The sequence below is a fragment of the Pleurodeles waltl genome, chromosome 4_1 (genome assembly GCF_031143425.1).
Source record: "Pleurodeles waltl isolate 20211129_DDA chromosome 4_1, aPleWal1.hap1.20221129, whole genome shotgun sequence".
Taxonomy (NCBI): domain Eukaryota; kingdom Metazoa; phylum Chordata; class Amphibia; order Caudata; family Salamandridae; genus Pleurodeles; species Pleurodeles waltl.
This window is the reverse complement of record NC_090442.1, coordinates 54,945,568-54,965,288: the sequence shown is the minus strand read 5'-3', so window position 1 is coordinate 54,965,288 and position 19,721 is coordinate 54,945,568. Positions and strand designations below refer to the sequence as shown.

General features: G+C 52.7%; 12 non-coding genes across 12 annotated transcripts; 4 read left to right on the top strand and 8 right to left on the bottom strand.

Moving 5' to 3' along the window:
* Positions 1-3,376: 3,376 nt before the first annotated feature.
* Positions 3,377-3,447, top strand: TRNAG-GCC (transfer RNA glycine (anticodon GCC)). The gene has a single exon. It is a non-coding gene; the product is annotated as a tRNA-Gly (tRNA).
* A 396-nt stretch (positions 3,448-3,843) lies between these two features.
* TRNAN-GUU (transfer RNA asparagine (anticodon GUU)) lies at positions 3,844-3,917 on the bottom strand. Its single transcript has one exon. It is a non-coding gene; the product is annotated as a tRNA-Asn (tRNA).
* A 1,845-nt stretch (positions 3,918-5,762) lies between these two features.
* Positions 5,763-5,834, bottom strand: TRNAW-CCA (transfer RNA tryptophan (anticodon CCA)). The gene has a single exon. It is a non-coding gene; the product is annotated as a tRNA-Trp (tRNA).
* A 253-nt stretch (positions 5,835-6,087) lies between these two features.
* On the bottom strand, positions 6,088-6,161 carry TRNAN-GUU (transfer RNA asparagine (anticodon GUU)). Its single transcript has one exon. It is a non-coding gene; the product is annotated as a tRNA-Asn (tRNA).
* Positions 6,162-8,003: 1,842 nt separating this feature from the next.
* TRNAW-CCA (transfer RNA tryptophan (anticodon CCA)) lies at positions 8,004-8,075 on the bottom strand. Its single transcript has one exon. It is a non-coding gene; the product is annotated as a tRNA-Trp (tRNA).
* Positions 8,076-10,105: 2,030 nt separating this feature from the next.
* TRNAG-GCC (transfer RNA glycine (anticodon GCC)) lies at positions 10,106-10,176 on the top strand. Its single transcript has one exon. It is a non-coding gene; the product is annotated as a tRNA-Gly (tRNA).
* Positions 10,177-10,572: 396 nt separating this feature from the next.
* TRNAN-GUU (transfer RNA asparagine (anticodon GUU)) lies at positions 10,573-10,646 on the bottom strand. Its single transcript has one exon. It is a non-coding gene; the product is annotated as a tRNA-Asn (tRNA).
* A 2,173-nt stretch (positions 10,647-12,819) lies between these two features.
* TRNAN-GUU (transfer RNA asparagine (anticodon GUU)) lies at positions 12,820-12,893 on the bottom strand. The gene has a single exon. It is a non-coding gene; the product is annotated as a tRNA-Asn (tRNA).
* Positions 12,894-14,599: 1,706 nt separating this feature from the next.
* On the top strand, positions 14,600-14,670 carry TRNAG-GCC (transfer RNA glycine (anticodon GCC)). The gene has a single exon. It is a non-coding gene; the product is annotated as a tRNA-Gly (tRNA).
* A 2,315-nt stretch (positions 14,671-16,985) lies between these two features.
* On the bottom strand, positions 16,986-17,057 carry TRNAW-CCA (transfer RNA tryptophan (anticodon CCA)). The gene has a single exon. It is a non-coding gene; the product is annotated as a tRNA-Trp (tRNA).
* Positions 17,058-17,310: 253 nt separating this feature from the next.
* TRNAY-GUA (transfer RNA tyrosine (anticodon GUA)) lies at positions 17,311-17,384 on the bottom strand. Its single transcript has one exon. It is a non-coding gene; the product is annotated as a tRNA-Tyr (tRNA).
* A 1,703-nt stretch (positions 17,385-19,087) lies between these two features.
* Positions 19,088-19,158, top strand: TRNAG-GCC (transfer RNA glycine (anticodon GCC)). The gene has a single exon. It is a non-coding gene; the product is annotated as a tRNA-Gly (tRNA).
* Positions 19,159-19,721: the final 563 nt, after the last annotated feature.

Below are 19,721 nucleotides of genomic sequence, written 5' to 3'. Positions count from 1 at the left end.
GCTGCGCGATCATCCCCATGATCTGGGCCTTTGTACGAAATGTCATGTAAGATGACTTTATTCAGCACGGCGTTTGTCATTTGCTTGGTTGTCCTGTCACTGTTGGATGTTTTCTTGCGCAGACTACTGTCTAATGGTGGGAAGGCCACGAGACACGTGACTTTTCTCTTTCCTTGTTAGCATAGTTTCCTGCCACTGTCTTGGTGTGCTGCCAGCCTGTGAGACACGTGTCTTGCCCATCTCAGCTCCACTGTGGCATGTTAGATATGTCTTTGAGCAGAGTCCCGGTCCCAGAGCTGCTGCCTTCTCTGCACTCTGGCTTGTAAGACTGCAGGCAAAGGCCCTCCCTGGCCCCTCAGCCAGGTAGATACATTTACCTGCAGGGCTCAGTTTTGGTGAAAGATATTGGCGAGAGAGAGGAAAGGGGACGGCCCGTGGTGCACCCCCTATTTTGCATAGAACCACAGCCTCCTGGGAGGGCAGAGACATGAGGGTTCTCAGGGAAAGCCCTCCCAGGAGTGTTGAAGGGCAGGACGTGAAACACAGCAATCCCGGAATGGCCTGGTCTAAGATGCCTGTGCAATAGGCCTGGCCCTAGGCTTCCGGGGCTCTTCCTCGGCAGAGGCCCCAGTGGTATGAGCCCGACCAGGGCTGTGCCCGACCAGGGCTGTAGGGCGCGTTGGGAGCTCATTAGGGACGCGAAAGAGGGCGCAGGGCGCAGAACTCTGCCCGTTTCTCCCCAGGATTTTGGGGAGGACAGGGAATCTGGCCAGGTCAGTGACTAGGCTTTCCCAGAAGGAAAGTCCAGTGACAGTGGCATGTTGTGAAACACAAGATTGCTGGTGGTCTGGAGGGTGCTTTCTGTCAGCCACTTCTCCCGGGAGCAGCCAGAGAGCAGGCTGATGTCGTGCTCTGTCAAGCACAACACTGGCCCCAAACCACTGTCCTTAGCAAAAGCAGAAACATTCATAGTTTCAGTCTCCTGCATCTGATTCCTGCCATCAGCATGTGAACGTTTGGCAGTCCAAGGCTTGCCATGCAAACTTTGTTTATAGGTGTCCCATGCGAATGCATGGGCCTCATCACTACTGTCTACGGCAGGGCTCTCTGGTCATCCTATGTAAGTGAAGCATTGGTGGTTCAGTGGTAGAATTCTCGCCTGCCACGCGGGAGGCCCGGGTTCGATTCCAGGCCAATGCAAAGCGCCCTTCTTTTGGCTTTGCTTTAGAAGTCAGAGATATAGACTTGGTGGGGAAAAAAATGTCAAAGAGTGACCCCGACGTGATTTGAACACGCAACCTTCTGATCTGGAGTCAGACGCGCTACCGTTGCCCCACGAGGTCCCTGTGCATGCAGTTCTCAGCCCCGGATCAAGAAATACTTCTGTGCCTTTTATTGGCCCTCAGTACGCCTGGGGTTAAAGTAGAAGGCTTGGTGGCCCGTTTCCAGTCCTATTGGTGGAAATGACTAGAGGTGAAGAGATGAGAGAAGATAGAAATGTTGAGATAGAGCATGTCACGCAGGCAAAGCGAGAGCTCTAAGAGCAAAGCCAGACAGCTGTGTTTTAATTCAGGACTTGATGTAGGCAAAAGCATACGTCCCTAGGTGGGCTTGAACCACCAACCTTTCGGTTAACAGCCGAACGCGCTAACCGATTGCGCCACAGAGACCAACCACCGCAGTAAGCGTGTTGGGACTCAATATATGTTTTTACCTTTGTGCTCCTGCCTGCAGCTCTAAGGTCCTGGCATAAGACAGGTAGGCTTAGACTCCATTGTGACATGTCTTACTTCTCTTAGAAGAAGGTTCTGAGTTGCCAGGCAGCTTATCTTCTGCTGGGCACACTTTCCTTTGCAGGCTTTCAGGTTGTGAATCCAGCACTGCTTAGGTGTCGATGTCAGACATGAGCAGCTCATTGAGCCCCACTGTGTGTTTTTTGTGGAGATACAACTCTCAGACTAGAGGGAGCAGGCGGGAAGTGGGTGAGACTCACACAGGGTGGGTGGGGCAGTTAAAGGATGTTATCTAATAGTGTAATCGAGGAGTTGGGTTTTTTGTGCACTACACTTTAACCAGCGATTCTTTCTAAAAGGAAATCCCAGGGCAGTACCCGCAATGAGTGGCATCCCCACACCCGAGGTTGCATTGTGGTAGCTGTTCCCTGAGCCCATAGCCCCTGTCCCCATGTCGCCCTTTCTCCTCGTGTAACTCACCCCAGGTTCGGTGGCTCTGATACTTGCTGCTTCTGCTGCGCGATCATCCCCATGATCTGGGCCTTTGTACGAAATGTCATGTAAGATGACTTTATTCAGCACGGCGTTTGTCATTTGCTTGGTTGTCCTGTCACTGTTGGATGTTTTCTTGCGCAGACTACTGTCTAATGGTGGGAAGGCCACGAGACACGTGACTTTTCTCTTTCCTTGTTAGCATAGTTTCCTGCCACTGTCTTGGTGTGCTGCCAGCCTGTGAGACACGTGTCTTGCCCATCTCAGCTCCACTGTGGCATGTTAGATATGTCTTTGAGCAGAGTCCCGGTCCCAGAGCTGCTGCCTTCTCTGAACTCTGGCTTGTAAGACTGCAGGCAAAGGCCCTCCCTGGCCCCTCAGCCAGATAGATACATTTACCTGCAGGGCTCAGTTTTGGTGAAAGATATTGGCGAGAGAGAGGAAAGGGGACGGCCCGTGGTGCACCCCCTATTTTGCATAGAACCACAGCCTCCTGGGAGGGCAGAGACATGAGGGTTCTCAGGGAAAGCCCTCCCAGGAGTGTTGAAGGGCAGGACGTGAAACACAGCAATCCCGGAATGGCCTGGTCTAAGATGCCTGTGCAATAGGCCTGGCCCTAGGCTTCCGGGGCTCTTCCTCGGCAGAGGCCCCAGTGGTATGAGCCCGACCAGGGCTGTGCCCGACCAGGGCTGTAGGGCGCGTTGGGAGCGCATTAGGGACGCGAAAGAGGGCGCAGGGCGCAGAACTCTGCCCGTTTCTCCCCAGGATTTTGGGGAGGACAGGGAATCTGGCCAGGTCAGTGACTAGGCTTTCCCAGAAGGAAAGTCCAGTGACAGTGGCATGTTGTGAAACACAAGATTGCTGGTGGTCTGGAGGGTGCTTTCTGTCAGCCACTTCTCCCGGGAGCAGCCAGAGAGCAGGCTGATGTCGTGCTCTGTCAAGCACAACACTGGCCCCAAACCACTGTCCTTAGCAAAAGCAGAAACATTCATAGTTTCAGTCTCCTGCATCTGATTCCTGCCATCAGCATGTGAACGTTTGGCAGTCCAAGGCTTGCCATGCAAACTTTGTTCATAGGTGTCCCATGCGAATGCATGGGCCTCATCACTACTGTCTACGGCAGGGCTCTCTGCTCAGCTTATGTAAGTGAAGCATTGGTGGTTCAGTGGTAGAATTCTCGCCTGCCACGCGGGAGGCCCGGGTTCGATTCCCGGCCAATGCAAAGCGCCCTTCTTTAGGCTTTGCTTTAGAAGTCAGAGATATAGACTTGGTGGGGAAAAAAATGTCAAAGAGTGACCCCGACGTGATTTGAACACGCAATCTTCTGATCTGGAGTCAGACGCACTACCGTTTCGCCACGAGGTCCCTGTGCATGCAGTTCTCAGCCCCGGATCAAGAAATGCTTCTGTGCCTTTTATTGGCCCTCAGTACGCCTGTGGTTAAAGTAGAAGGCTTGGTGGCCCGTTTCCAGTCCTATTGGTGGAAATGACTAGAGGTGAAGAGATGAGAGAAGATAGAAATGTTGAGATAGAGCATGTCACGCAGGCAAAGCGAGAGCTCTAAGAGCAAAGCCAGACAGCTGTGTTTTAATTCAGGACTTGATGTAGGCAAAAGCATACGTCCCTGGGTGGGCTTGAACCACCAACCTTTCGGTTAACAGCCGAACGCGCTAACCGATTGCGCCACAGAGACCAACCACCGCAGTGAGCGTGTTGGGACTCAATATATGTTTTTACCTTTGTGCTCCTGCCTGCAGCTCTAAGGTCCTGGCATAAGACAGGTAGGCTTAGACTCCATTGTGACATGTCTTACTTCTCTTAGAAGAAGGTTCTGAGTTGCCAGGCAGCATATCTTCTGCCGGGCACACTTTCCTTTGCAGGCTTTCAGGTTGTGAATCCAGCACTGCTTAGGTGTCCATGTCAGACATGAGCAGCTCATTGAGCCCCACTGTGTGTTTTTTGTGGAGATACAACTCTCAGACTAGAGGGAGCAGGCGGGAAGTGGGTGAGACTCACACAGGGTGGGTGGGGCAGTTAAAGGATGTTATCTAATAGTGTAATCGAGGAGTTGGGTTTTTTGTGCACTACACTTTAACCAGCGATTCTTTCTAAAAGGAAATCCCAGGGCAGTACCCGCAATGAGTGGCATCCCCACACCCGAGGTTGCATTGTGGTAGCTGTTCCCTGAGCCCCTAGCCCCTGTCCCCATGTCGCCCTTTCTCCTCGTGTAACTCACCTCAGGTTCGCTGGCTCTGATACTTGCTGCTTCTGCGCGATCATCCCCATGATCTGGGCCTTTGTACGAAATGTCATGTAAGATGACTTTATTCAGCACGGCGTTTGTCATTTGCTTGGTTGTCCTGTCACTGTTGGATGTTTTCTTGCGCAGACTACTGTCTAATGGTGGGAAGGCCACGAGACACGTGACTTTTCTCTTTCCTTGTTAGCATAGTTTCCTGCCACTGTCTTGGTGTGCTGCCAGCCTGTGAGACACGTGTCTTGCCCATCTCAGCTCCACTGTGGCATGTTAGATATGTCTTTGAGCAGAGTCCCGGTCCCAGAGCTGCTGCCTTCTCTGCACTCTGGCTTGTAAGACTGCAGGCAAAGGCCCTCCCTGGCCCCTCAGCCAGATAGATACATTTACCTGCAGGGCTCAGCTTTGGTGAAAGATATTGGCGAGAGAGAGGAAAGGGGACGGCCCGTGGTGCACCCCCTATTTTGCATAGAACTACAGCCTCCTGGGAGGGGAGAGACATGAGGGTTCTCAGGGAAAGCCCTCCCAGGAGTGTTGAAGGGCAGGACGTGAAACACAGCAATCCCGGAATGGCCTGGTCTAAGATGCCTGTGCAATAGGCCTGGCCCTAGGCTTCCGGGGCTCTTCCTCGGCAGAGGCCCCAGTGGTATGAGCCCGACCAGGGCTGTGCCCGACCAGGGCTGTAGGGCGCATTGGGAGCGCGTTAGGGACGCGAAAGAGGGCGCAGGGCGCAGAACTCTGCCCGTTTCTCCCCAGGATTTTGGGGAGGACAGGGAATCTGGCCAGGTCAGTGACTAGGCTTTCCCAGAAGGAAAGTCCAGTGACAGTGGCATGTTGTGAAACACAAGATTGCTGGTGGTCTGGAGGGTGCTTTCTGTCAGCCACTTCTCCCGGGAGCAGCCAGAGAGCAGGCTGATGTCGTGCTCTGTCAAGCACAACACTGGCCCCAAACCACTGTCCTTAGCAAAAGCAGAAACATTCATAGTTTCAGTCTCCTGCATCTGATTCCTGCCATCAGCATGTGAACGTTTGGCAGTCCAAGGCTTGCCATGCAAACTTTGTTCATAGGTGTCCCATGCGAATGCATGGGCCTCATCACTACTGTCTACGGCAGGGCTCTCTGCTCAGCCTATGTAAGTGAAGCATTGGTGATTCAGTGGTAGAATTCTCGCCTGCCACGCGGGAGGCCCGGGTTCGATTCCCGGCCAATGCAAAGCGCCCTTCTTTTGGCTTTGCTTTAGAAGTCAGAGATATAGACTTGGTGGGCAAAAAAATGTCAAAGAGTGACCCCGACGTGATTTGAACACGCAACCTTCTGATCTGGAGTCAGACGCGCTACCGTTGCGCCACGAGGTCCCTGTGCATGCAGTTCTCAGCCCCGGATCAAGAAATGCTTCTGTGCCTTTTATTGGCCCTCAGTACGCCTGTGGTTAAAGTAGAAGGCTTGGTGGCCCGTTTCCAGTCCTATTGGTGGAAATGACTAGAGGTGAAGAGATGAGAGAAGATAGAAATGTTGAGATAGAGCATGTCACGCAGGCAAAGCGAGAGCTCTAAGAGCAAAGCCAGACAGCTGTGTTTTAATTCAGGACTTGATGTAGGCAAAAGCATACGTCCCTGGGTGGGCTTGAACCACCAACCTTTCGGTTAACAGCCGAACGCGCTAACCGATTGCGCCACAGAGACCAACCACCGCAGTGAGCGTGTTGGGACTCAATATATGTTTTTACCTTTGTGCTCCTGCCTGCAGCTCTAAGGTCCTGGCATAAGACAGGTAGGCTTAGACTCCATTGTGACATGTCTTACTTCTCTTAGAAGAAGGTTCTGAGTTGCCAGGCAGCTTATCTTCTGCTGGGCACACTTTCCTTTGCAGGCTTTCAGGTTGTGAATCCAGCACTGCTTAGGTGTCACTGTCAGACATGAGCAGCTCATTGAGCCCCACTGTGTGTTTTTTGTGGAGATACAACTCTCAGACTAGAGGGAGCAGGCGGGAAGTGGGTGAGACTCACACAGGGTGGGTGGGGCAGTTAAAGGATGTTATCTAATAGTGTAATCGAGGAGTTGGGTTTTTTGTGCACTACACTTTAACCAGCGATTCTTTCTAAAAGGAAATCCCAGGGCAGTACCCGCAATGAGTGGCATCCCCACACCCGAGGTTGCATTGTGGTAGCTGTTCCCTGAGCCCCTAGCCCCTGTCCCCATGTCGCCCTTTCTCCTCGTGTAACTCACCTCAGGTTCGGTGGCTCTGATACTTGCTGCTTCTGCGCGATCATCCCCATGATCTGGGCCTTTGTACGAAATGTCATGTAAGATGACTTTATTCAGCACGGCGTTTGTTATTTGCTTGGTTGTCCTGTCACTGTTGGATGTTTTCTTGCGCAGACTACTGTCTAATGGTGGGAAGGCCACGAGACACGTGACTTTTCTCTTTCCTTGTTAGCATAGTTTCCTGCCACTGTCTTGGTGTGCTGCCAGCCTGTGAGACACGTGTCTTGCCCATCTCAGCTCCACTGTGGCATGTTAGATATGTCTTTGAGCAGAGTCCCGGTCCCAGAGCTGCTGCCTTCTCTGCACTCTGGCTTGTAAGACTGCAGGCAAAGGCCCTCCCTGGCCCCTCAGCCAGATAGATACATTTACCTGCAGGGCTCAGCTTTGGTGAAAGATATTGGCGAGAGAGAGGAAAGGGGACGGCCCGTGGTGCACCCCCTATTTTGCATAGAACCACAGCCTCCTGGGAGGGGAGAGACATGAGGGTTCTCAGGGAAAGCCCTCCCAGGAGTGTTGAAGGGCAGGACGTGAAACACAGCAATCCCGGAATGGCCTGGTCTAAGATGCCTGTGCAATAGGCCTGGCCCTAGGCTTCCGGGGCTCTTCCTCGGCAGAGGCCCCAGTGGTATGAGCCCGACCAGGGCTGTGCCCGACCAGGGCTGTAGGGCGCATTGGGAGCGCGTTAGGGACACGAAAGAGGGCGCAGGGCGCAGAACTCTGCCCGTTTCTCCCCAGGATTTTGGGGAGGACAGGGAATCTGGCCAGGTCAGTGACTAGGCTTTCCCAGAAGGAAAGTCCAGTGACAGTGGCATGTTGTGAAACACAAGATTGCTGGTGGTCTGGAGGGTGCTTTCTGTCAGCCACTTCTACCGGGAGCAGCCAGAGAGCAGGCTGATGTGCTCTGTCAAGCACAACACTGGCCCCAAACCACTGTCCTTAGCAAAAGCAGAAACATTCATAGTTTCAGTCTCCTGCATCTGATTCCTGCCATCAGCATGTGAACGTTTGGCAGTCCAAGGCTTGCCATGCAAACTTTGTTCATAGGTGTCCCATGCGAATGCATGGGCCTCATCACTACTGTCTACGGCAGGGCTCTCTGCTCAGCCTATGTAAGTGAAGCTTTGGTGGTTCAGTGGTAGAATTCTCGCCTGCCACGCGGGAGGCCCGGGTTCGATTCCCGGCCAATGCAAAGCGCCCTTCTTTTGGCTTTGCTTTAGAAGTCAGAGATATAGACTTGGTGGGCAAAAAAATGTCAAAGAGTGACCCCGACGTGATTTGAACACGCAACCTTCTGATCTGGAGTCAGACGCGCTACCGTTGCGCCACGAGGTCCCTGTGCATGCAGTTCTCAGCCCCGGATCAAGAAATGCTTCTGTGCCTTTTATTGGCCCTCAGTACGCCTGTGGTTAAAGTAGAAGGCTTGGTGGCCCGTTTCCAATCCTATTGGTGGAAATGACTAGAGGTGAAGAGATGAGAGAAGATAGAAATGTTGAGATAGAGCATGTCACGCAGGCAAAGCGAGAGCTCTAAGAGCAAAGCCAGACAGCTGTGTTTTAATTCAGGACTTGATGTAGGCAAAAGCATACGTCCCTGGGTGGGCTTGAACCACCAACCTTTCGGTTAACAGCTGAACCTGCTAACCGATTGCCCCACAGAGACCAACCACCGCAGTGAGCGTGTTGGGACTGAATATATGTTTTTACCTTTGTGCTCCTGCCTGCAGCTCTAAGGTCCTGGCATAAGACAGGTAGGCTTAGACTCCATTGTGACATGTCTTACTTCTCTTAGAAGAAGGTTCTGAGTTGCCAGGCAGCTTATCTTCTGCCGGGCACACTTTCCTTTGCAGGCTTTCAGGTTGTGAATCCAGCACTGCTTAGGTGTCCATGTCAGACATGAGCAGCTCATTGAGCCCCACTGTGTGTTTTTTGTGGAGATACAACTCTCAGACTAGAGGGAGCAGGCGGGAAGTGGGTGAGACTCACACAGGGTGGGTGGGGCAGTTAAAGGATGTTATCTAATAGTGTAATCGAGGAGTTGGGTTTTTTGTGCACTACACTTTAACCAGCGATTCTTTCTAAAAGGAAATCCCAGGGCAGTACCCGCAATGAGTGGCATCCCCACACCCGAGGTTGCATTGTGGTAGCTGTTCCCTGAGCCCCTAGCCCCTGTCCCCATGTCGCCCTTTCTCCTCGTGTAACTCACCTCAGGTTCGGTGGCTCTGATACTTGCTGCTTCTGCGCGATCATCCCCATGATCTGGGCCTTTGTACGAAATGTCATGTAAGATGACTTTATTCAGCACGGCGTTTGTCATTTGCTTGGTTGTCCTGTCACTGTTGGATGTTTTCTTGCGCAGACTACTGTCTAATGGTGGGAAGGCCACGAGACACGTGACTTTTCTCTTTCCTTGTTAGCATAGTTTCCTGCCACTGTCTTGGTGTGCTGCCAGCCTGTGAGACACGTGTCTTGCCCATCTCAGCTCCACTGTGGCATGTTAGATATGTCTTTGAGCAGAGTCCCGGTCCCAGAGCTGCTGCCTTCTCTGCACTCTGGCTTGTAAGACTGCAGGCAAAGGCCCTCCCTGGCCCCTCAGCCAGATAGATACATTTACCTGCAGGGCTCAGCTTTGGTGAAAGATATTGGCGAGAGAGAGGAAAGGGGACGGCCCGTGGTGCACCCCCTATTTTGCATAGAACCACAGCCTCCTGGGAGGGGAGAGACATGAGGGTTCTCAGGGAAAGCCCTCCCAGGAGTGTTGAAGGGCAGGACGTGAAACACAGCAATCCCGGAATGGCCTGGTCTAAGATGCCTGTGCAATAGGCCTGGCCCTAGGCTTCCGGGGCTCTTCCTCGGCAGAGGCCCCAGTGGTATGAGCCCGACCAGGGCTGTGCCCGACCAGGGCTGTAGGGCGCATTGGGAGCGCGTTAGGGACACGAAAGAGGGCGCAGGGCGCAGAACTCTGCCCGTTTCTCCCCAGGATTTTGGGGAGGACAGGGAATCTGGCCAGGTCAGTGACTAGGCTTTCCCAGAAGGAAAGTCCAGTGACAGTGGCATGTTGTGAAACACAAGATTGCTGGTGGTCTGGAGGGTGCTTTCTGTCAGCCACTTCTCCCGGGAGCAGCCAGAGAGCAGGCTGATGTCGTGCTCTGTCAAGCACAACACTGGCCCCAAACCACTGTCCTTAGCAAAAGCAGAAACATTCATAGTTTCAGTCTCCTGCATCTGATTCCTGCCATCAGCATGTGAACGTTTGGCAGTCCAAGGCTTGCCATGCAAACTTTGTTCATAGGTGTCCCATGCGAATGCATGGGCCTCATCACTACTGTCTACGGCAGGGCTCTCTGCTCAGCCTATGTAAGTGAAGCATTGGTGGTTCAGTGGTAGAATTCTCGCCTGCCACGCGGGAGGCCCGGGTTCGATTCCCGGCCAATGCAAAGCGCCCTTCTTTTGGCTTTGCTTTAGAAGTCAGAGATATAGACTTGGTGGGGAAAAAAATGTCAAAGAGTGACCCCGACGTGATATGAACACGCAACCTTCTGATCTGGAGTCAGACGCGCTACCGTTGCGCCACGAGGTCCCTGTGCATGCACTTCTCAGCCCCGGATCAAGAAATGCTTCTGTGCCTTTTATTGGCCCTCAGTACGCCTGTGGTTAAAGTAGAAGGCTTGGTGGCCCGTTTCCAGTCCTATTGGTGGAAATGACTAGAGGTGAAGAGATGAGAGAAGATAGAAATGTTGAGATAGAGCATGTCACGCAGGCAAAGCGAGAGCTCTAAGAGCAAAGCCAGACAGCTGTGTTTTAATTCAGGACTTGATGTAGGCAAAAGCATACGTCCCTGGGTGGGCTTGAACCACCAACCTTTCGGTTAACAGCCGAACGCGCTAACCGATTGCGCCACAGAGACCAACCACCGCAGTGAGCGTGTTGCGACTCAATATACGTTTTTACCTTTGTGCTCCTGCCTGCAGCTCTAAGGTCCTGGCATAAGACAGGTAGGCTTAGACTCCATTGTGACATGTCTTACTTCTCTTAGAAGAAGGTTCTGAGTTGCCAGGCAGCTTATCTTCTGCCGGGCACACTTTCCTTTGCAGGCTTTCAGGTTGTGAATCCAGCACTGCTTAGGTGTCCATGTCAGACATGAGCAGCTCATTGAGCCCCACTGTGTGTTTTTTGTGGAGATACAACTCTCAGACTAGAGGGAGCAGGCGGGAAGTGGGTGAGACTCACACAGGGTGGGTGGGGCAGTTAAAGGATGTTATCTAATAGTGTAATCGAGGAGTTGGGTTTTTTGTGCACTACACTTTAACCAGCGATTCTTTCTAAAAGGAAATCCCAGGGCAGTACCCGCAATGAGTGGCATCCCCACACCCGAGGTTGCATTGTGGTAGCTGTTCCCTGAGCCCATAGCCCCTGTCCCCATGTCGCCCTTTCTCCTCGTGTAACTCACCCCAGGTTCGGTGGCTCTGATACTTGCTGCTTCTGCTGCGCGATCATCCCCATGATCTGGGCCTTTGTACGAAATGTCATGTAAGATGACTTTATTCAGCACGGCGTTTGTCATTTGCTTGGTTGTCCTGTCACTGTTGGATGTTTTCTTGCGCAGACTACTGTCTAATGGTGGGAAGGCCACGAGACACGTGACTTTTCTCTTTCCTTGTTAGCATAGTTTCCTGCCACTGTCTTGGTGTGCTGCCAGCCTGTGAGACACGTGTCTTGCCCATCTCAGCTCCACTGTGGCATGTTAGATATGTCTTTGAGCAGAGTCCCGGTCCCAGAGCTGCTGCCTTCTCTGCACTCTGGCTTGTAAGACTGCAGGCAAAGGCCCTCCCTGGCCCCTCAGCCAGGTAGATACATTTACCTGCAGGGCTCAGTTTTGGTGAAAGATATTGGCGAGAGAGAGGAAAGGGGACGGCCCGTGGTGCACCCCCTATTTTGCATAGAACCACAGCCTCCTGGGAGGGCAGAGACATGAGGGTTCTCAGGGAAAGCCCTCCCAGGAGTGTTGAAGGGCAGGACGTGAAACACAGCAATCCCGGAATGGCCTGGTCTAAGATGCCTGTGCAATAGGCCTGGCCCTAGGCTTCCGGGGCTCTTCCTCGGCAGAGGCCCCAGTGGTATGAGCCCGACCAGGGCTGTGCCCGACCAGGGCTGTAGGGCGCGTTGGGAGCTCATTAGGGACGCGAAAGAGGGCGCAGGGCGCAGAACTCTGCCCGTTTCTCCCCAGGATTTTGGGGAGGACAGGGAATCTGGCCAGGTCAGTGACTAGGCTTTCCCAGAAGGAAAGTCCAGTGACAGTGGCATGTTGTGAAACACAAGATTGCTGGTGGTCTGGAGGGTGCTTTCTGTCAGCCACTTCTCCCGGGAGCAGCCAGAGAGCAGGCTGATGTCGTGCTCTGTCAAGCACAACACTGGCCCCAAACCACTGTCCTTAGCAAAAGCAGAAACATTCATAGTTTCAGTCTCCTGCATCTGATTCCTGCCATCAGCATGTGAACGTTTGGCAGTCCAAGGCTTGCCATGCAAACTTTGTTTATAGGTGTCCCATGCGAATGCATGGGCCTCATCACTACTGTCTACGGCAGGGCTCTCTGGTCATCCTATGTAAGTGAAGCATTGGTGGTTCAGTGGTAGAATTCTCGCCTGCCACGCGGGAGGCCCGGGTTCGATTCCAGGCCAATGCAAAGCGCCCTTCTTTTGGCTTTGCTTTAGAAGTCAGAGATATAGACTTGGTGGGGAAAAAAATGTCAAAGAGTGACCCCGACGTGATTTGAACACGCAACCTTCTGATCTGGAGTCAGACGCGCTACCGTTGCCCCACGAGGTCCCTGTGCATGCAGTTCTCAGCCCCGGATCAAGAAATACTTCTGTGCCTTTTATTGGCCCTCAGTACGCCTGGGGTTAAAGTAGAAGGCTTGGTGGCCCGTTTCCAGTCCTATTGGTGGAAATGACTAGAGGTGAAGAGATGAGAGAAGATAGAAATGTTGAGATAGAGCATGTCACGCAGGCAAAGCGAGAGCTCTAAGAGCAAAGCCAGACAGCTGTGTTTTAATTCAGGACTTGATGTAGGCAAAAGCATACGTCCCTGGGTGGGCTTGAACCACCAACCTTTCGGTTAACAGCCGAACGCGCTAACCGATTGCGCCACAGAGACCAACCACCGCAGTAAGCGTGTTGGGACTCAATATATGTTTTTACCTTTGTGCTCCTGCCTGCAGCTCTAAGGTCCTGGCATAAGACAGGTAGGCTTAGACTCCATTGTGACATGTCTTACTTCTCTTAGAAGAAGGTTCTGAGTTGCCAGGCAGCTTATCTTCTGCTGGGCACACTTTCCTTTGCAGGCTTTCAGGTTGTGAATCCAGCACTGCTTAGGTGTCGATGTCAGACATGAGCAGCTCATTGAGCCCCACTGTGTGTTTTTTGTGGAGATACAACTCTCAGACTAGAGGGAGCAGGCGGGAAGTGGGTGAGACTCACACAGGGTGGGTGGGGCAGTTAAAGGATGTTATCTAATAGTGTAATCGAGGAGTTGGGTTTTTTGTGCACTACACTTTAACCAGCGATTCTTTCTAAAAGGAAATCCCAGGGCAGTACCCGCAATGAGTGGCATCCCCACACCCGAGGTTGCATTGTGGTAGCTGTTCCCTGAGCCCATAGCCCCTGTCCCCATGTCGCCCTTTCTCCTCGTGTAACTCACCCCAGGTTCGGTGGCTCTGATACTTGCTGCTTCTGCTGCGCGATCATCCCCATGATCTGGGCCTTTGTACGAAATGTCATGTAAGATGACTTTATTCAGCACGGCGTTTGTCATTTGCTTGGTTGTCCTGTCACTGTTGGATGTTTTCTTGCGCAGACTACTGTCTAATGGTGGGAAGGCCACGAGACACGTGACTTTTCTCTTTCCTTGTTAGCATAGTTTCCTGCCACTGTCTTGGTGTGCTGCCAGCCTGTGAGACACGTGTCTTGCCCATCTCAGCTCCACTGTGGCATGTTAGATATGTCTTTGAGCAGAGTCCCGGTCCCAGAGCTGCTGCCTTCTCTGAACTCTGGCTTGTAAGACTGCAGGCAAAGGCCCTCCCTGGCCCCTCAGCCAGATAGATACATTTACCTGCAGGGCTCAGTTTTGGTGAAAGATATTGGCGAGAGAGAGGAAAGGGGACGGCCCGTGGTGCACCCCCTATTTTGCATAGAACCACAGCCTCCTGGGAGGGCAGAGACATGAGGGTTCTCAGGGAAAGCCCTCCCAGGAGTGTTGAAGGGCAGGACGTGAAACACAGCAATCCCGGAATGGCCTGGTCTAAGATGCCTGTGCAATAGGCCTGGCCCTAGGCTTCCGGGGCTCTTCCTCGGCAGAGGCCCCAGTGGTATGAGCCCGACCAGGGCTGTGCCCGACCAGGGCTGTAGGGCGCGTTGGGAGCGCATTAGGGACGCGAAAGAGGGCGCAGGGCGCAGAACTCTGCCCGTTTCTCCCCAGGATTTTGGGGAGGACAGGGAATCTGGCCAGGTCAGTGACTAGGCTTTCCCAGAAGGAAAGTCCAGTGACAGTGGCATGTTGTGAAACACAAGATTGCTGGTGGTCTGGAGGGTGCTTTCTGTCAGCCACTTCTCCCGGGAGCAGCCAGAGAGCAGGCTGATGTCGTGCTCTGTCAAGCACAACACTGGCCCCAAACCACTGTCCTTAGCAAAAGCAGAAACATTCATAGTTTCAGTCTCCTGCATCTGATTCCTGCCATCAGCATGTGAACGTTTGGCAGTCCAAGGCTTGCCATGCAAACTTTGTTCATAGGTGTCCCATGCGAATGCATGGGCCTCATCACTACTGTCTACGGCAGGGCTCTCTGCTCAGCTTATGTAAGTGAAGCATTGGTGGTTCAGTGGTAGAATTCTCGCCTGCCACGCGGGAGGCCCGGGTTCGATTCCCGGCCAATGCAAAGCGCCCTTCTTTAGGCTTTGCTTTAGAAGTCAGAGATATAGACTTGGTGGGGAAAAAAATGTCAAAGAGTGACCCCGACGTGATTTGAACACGCAATCTTCTGATCTGGAGTCAGACGCACTACCGTTTCGCCACGAGGTCCCTGTGCATGCAGTTCTCAGCCCCGGATCAAGAAATGCTTCTGTGCCTTTTATTGGCCCTCAGTACGCCTGTGGTTAAAGTAGAAGGCTTGGTGGCCCGTTTCCAGTCCTATTGGTGGAAATGACTAGAGGTGAAGAGATGAGAGAAGATAGAAATGTTGAGATAGAGCATGTCACGCAGGCAAAGCGAGAGCTCTAAGAGCAAAGCCAGACAGCTGTGTTTTAATTCAGGACTTGATGTAGGCAAAAGCATACGTCCCTGGGTGGGCTTGAACCACCAACCTTTCAGTTAACAGCCGAACGCGCTAACCGATTGCGCCACAGAGACCAACCACCACAGTAAGCGTGTTGGGACTCAATATATGTTTTTACCTTTGTGCTCCTGCCTGCAGCTCTAAGGTCCTGGCATAAGACAGGTAGGCTTAGACTCCATTGTGACATGTCTTACTTCTCTTAGAAGAAGGTTCTGAGTTGCCAGGCAGCTTATCTTCTGCTGGGCACACTTTCCTTTGCAGGCTTTCAGGTTGTGAATCCAGCACTGCTTAGGTGTCCATGTCAGACATGAGCAGCTCATTGAGCCCCACTGTGTGTTTTTTGTGGAGATACAACTCTCAGACTAGAGGGAGCAGGCGGGAAGTGGGTGAGACTCACACAGGGTGGGTGGGGCAGTTAAAGGATGTTATCTAATAGTGTAATCGAGGAGTTGGGTTTTTTGTGCACTACACTTTAACCAGCGATTCTTTCTAAAAGGAAATCCCAGGGCAGTACCCGCAATGAGTGGCATCCCCACACCCGAGGTTGCATTGTGGTAGCTGTTCCCTGAGCCCCTAGCCCCTGTCCCCATGTCGCCCTTTCTCCTCGTGTAACTCACCTCAGGTTCGGTGGCTCTGATACTTGCTGCTTCTGCGCGATCATCCCCATGATCTGGGCCTTTGTACGAAATGTCATGTAAGATGACTTTATTCAGCACGGCGTTTGTCATTTGCTTGGTTGTCCTGTCACTGTTGGATGTTTTCTTGCGCAGACTACTGTCTAATGGTGGGAAGGCCACGAGACACGTGACTTTTCTCTTTCCTTGTTAGCATAGTTTCCTGCCACTGTCTTGTTGTGCTGCCTGCCTGTGAGACACGTGTCTTGCCCATCTCAGCTCCACTGTGGCATGTTAGATATGTCTTTGAGCAGAGTCCCGGTCCCAGAGCTGCTGCCTTCTCTGCACTCTGGCTTGTAAGACTGCAGGCAAAGGCCCTCCCTGGCCCCTCAGCCAGATAGATACATTTACCTGCAGGGCTCAGCTTTGGTGAAAGATATTGGCGAGAGAGAGGAAAGGGGACGGCCCGTGGTGCACCCCCTATTTTGCATAGAACCACAGCCTCCTGGGAGGGCAGAGACATGAGGGTTCTCAGGGAAAGCCCTCCCAGGAGTGTTGAAGGGCAGGACGTGAAACACAGCAATCCCGGAATGGCCTGGTCTAAGATGCCTGTGCAATAGGCCTGGCCCTAGGCTTCCGGGGCTCTTCCTCGGCAGAGGCCCCAGTGGTATGAGCCCGACCAGGGCTGTGCCCGACCAGGGCTGTAGGGCGCGTTGGGAGCTCGTTAGGGACGCGAAAGAGGGCGCAGGGCACAGAACTCTGCCCGTTTCTCCCCAGGATTTTGGGGAGGACAGGGAATCTGGCCAGGTCAGTGACTAGGCTTTCCCAGAAGGAAAGTCCAGTGACAGTGGCATGTTGTGAAACACAAGATTGCTGGTGGTCTGGAGGGTGCTTTCTGTCAGCCACTTCTCCCGGGAGCAGCCAGAGAGCAGGCTGATGTCGTGCTCTGTCAAGCACAACACTGGCCCCAAACCACTGTCCTTAGCAAAAGCAGAAACATTCATAGTTTCAGTCTCCTGCATCTGATTCCTGCCATCAGCATGTGAACGTTTGGCAGTCCAAGGCTTGCCATGCAAACTTTGTTCATAGGTGTCCCATGCGAATGCATGGGCCTCATCACTACTGTCTACGGCAGGGCTCTCTGCTCAGCCTATGTAAGTGAAGCATTGGTGGTTCAGTGGTAGAATTCTCGCCTGCCATGCAGGAGGCCCGGGTTCGATTCCCGGCCAATGCAAAGCGCCCTTCTTTTGGCTTTGCTTTAGAAGTCAGAGATATAGACTTGGTGGGGAAGAAAATGTCAAAGAGTGACCCCGACGTGATTTGAACACGCAACCTTCTGATCTGGAGTCAGACGCGCTACCGTTGCGCCACGAGGTCCCTGTGCATGCAGTTCTCAGCCCCGGATCAAGAAATGCTTCTGTGCCTTTTATTGGCCCTCAGTACGCCTGTGGTTAAAGTAGAAGGCTTGGTGGCCCGTTTCCAGTCCTATTGGTGGAAATGACTAGAGGTGAAGAGATGAGAGAAGATAGAAATGTTGAGATAGAGCATGTCACGCAGGCAAAGCGAGAGCTCTAAGAGCAAAGCCAGACAGCTGTGTTTTAATTCAGGACTTGATGTAGGCAAAAGCATACGTCCCTGGGTGGGCTTGAACCACCAACCTTTCGGTTTACAGCCGAACGCGCTAACCGATTGCGCCACAGAGACCAACCACCGCAATGAGCGTGTTGGGACTCAATATATGTTTTTACCTTTGTGCTCCTGCCTGCAGCTCTAAGGTCCTGGCATAAGACAGGTAGGCTTAGACTCCATTGTGACATGTCTTACTTCTCTTAGAAGAAGGTTCTGAGTTGCCAGGCAGCTTATCTTCTGCTGGGCACACTTTCCTTTGCAGGCTTTCAGGTTGTGAATCCAGCACTGCTTAGGTGTCCATGTCAGACATGAGCAGCTCATTGAGCCCCACTGTGTGTTTTTTGTGGAGATACAACTCTCAGACTAGAGGGAGCAGGCGGGAAGTGGGTGAGACTCACACAGGGTGGGTGGGGCAGTTAAAGGATGTTATCTAATAGTGTAATCGAGGAGTTGGGTTTTTTGTGCACTACACTTTAACCAGCGATTCTTTCTAAAAGGAAATCCCAGGGCAGTACCCGCAATGAGTGGCATCCCCACACCCGAGGTTGCATTGTGGTAGCTGTTCCCTGAGCCCCTAGCCCCTGTCCCCATGTCGCCCTTTCTCCTCGTGTAACTCACCTCAGGTTCGGTGGCTCTGATACTTGCTGCTTCTGCGCGATCATCCCCATGATCTGGGCCTTTGTACGAAATGTCATGTAAGATGACTTTATTCAGCACGGCGTTTGTCATTTGCTTGGTTGTCCTGTCACTGTTGGATGTTTTCTTGCGCAGACTACTGTCTAATGGTGGGAAGGCCACGAGACACAAGACTTTTCTCTTTCCTTGTTAGCATAGTTTCCTGCCACTGTCTTGGTGTGCTGCCAACCTGTGAGACACGTGTCTTGCCCATCTCAGCTCCACTGTGGCATGTTAGATATGTCTTTGAGCAGAGTCCCGGTCCCAGAGCTGCTGCCTTCTCTGCACTCTGGCTTGTAAGACTGCAGGCAAAGGCCCTCCCTGGCCCCTCAGCCAGATAGATACATTTACCTGCAGGGCTCAGCTTTGGTGAAAGATATTGGCGAGAGAGAGGAAAGGGGACGGCCCGTGGTGCACCCCCTATTTTGCATAGAACCACAGCCTCCTGGGAGGGCAGAGACATGAGGGTTCTCAGGGAAAGCCCTCCCAGGAGTGTTGAAGGGCAGGACGTGAAACACAGCAATCCCGGAATGGCCTGGTCTAAGATGCCTGTGCAATAGGCCTGGCCCTAGGCTTCCGGGGCTCTTCCTCGGCAGAGGCCCCAGTGGTATGAGCCCGACCAGGGTTGTGCCCGACCAGGGCTGTAGGGCGCGTTGGGAGCGCGTTAGGGACACGAAAGAGGGCGCAGGGCGCAGAACTCTGCCCGTTTCTCCCCAGGATTTTGGGGAGGACAGGGAATCTGGCCAGGTCAGTGACTAGGCTTTCCCAGAAGGAAAGTCCAGTGACAGTGGCATGTTGTGAAACACAAGATTGCTGGTGGTCTGGAGGGTGCTTTCTGTCAGCCACTTCTCCCGGGAGCAGCCAGAGAGCAGGCTGATGTTGTGCTCTGTCAAGCACAACACTGGCCCCAAACCACTGTCCTTAGCAAAAGCAGAAACATTCATAGTTTCAGTCTCCTGCATCTGATTCCTGCCATCAGCATGTGAACGTTTGGCAGTCCAAGGCTTGCCATGCAAACTTTGTTCATAGGTGTCCCATGCGAATGCATGGGCCTCATCACTACTGTCTACGGCAGGGCTCTCTGCTCAGCCTATGTAAGTGAAGCATTGGTGGTTCAGTGGTAGAATTCTCGCCTGCCATGCGGGAGGCCCGGGTTCGATTCCCGGCCAATGCAAAGCGCCCTTCTTTTGGCTTTGCTTTAGAAGTCAGAGATATAGACTTGGTGGGGAAAAAAATGTCAAAGAGTGACCCCGACGTGATTTGAACACGCAACCTTGTAATCTGGAGTCAGACGCGCTACCGTTGCGCCACGAGGTCCCTGTACATGCAGTTCTCAGCCCCGGATCAAGAAATGCTTCTGTGCCTTTTATTGGCCCTCAGTACGCCTGTGGTTAAAGTAGAAGGCTTGGTGGCCCGTTTCCAGTCCTATTGGTGGAAATGACTAGAGGTGAAGAGATGAGAGAAGATAGAAATGTTGAGATAGAGCATGTCACGCAGGCAAAGCGAGAGCTCTAAGAGCAAAGCCAGACAGCTGTGTTTTAATTCAGGACTTGATGTAGGCAAAAGCATACGTCCCTGGGGGGGCTTGAACCACCAACCTTTCGGTTAACAGCCGAACGCGCTAACCGATTGCGCCACAGAGACCAACCACCGCAGTGAGCGTGTTGGGACTCAATATATGTTTTTACCTTTGTGCTCCTGCCTGCAGCTCTAAGGTCCTGGCATAAGACAGGTAGG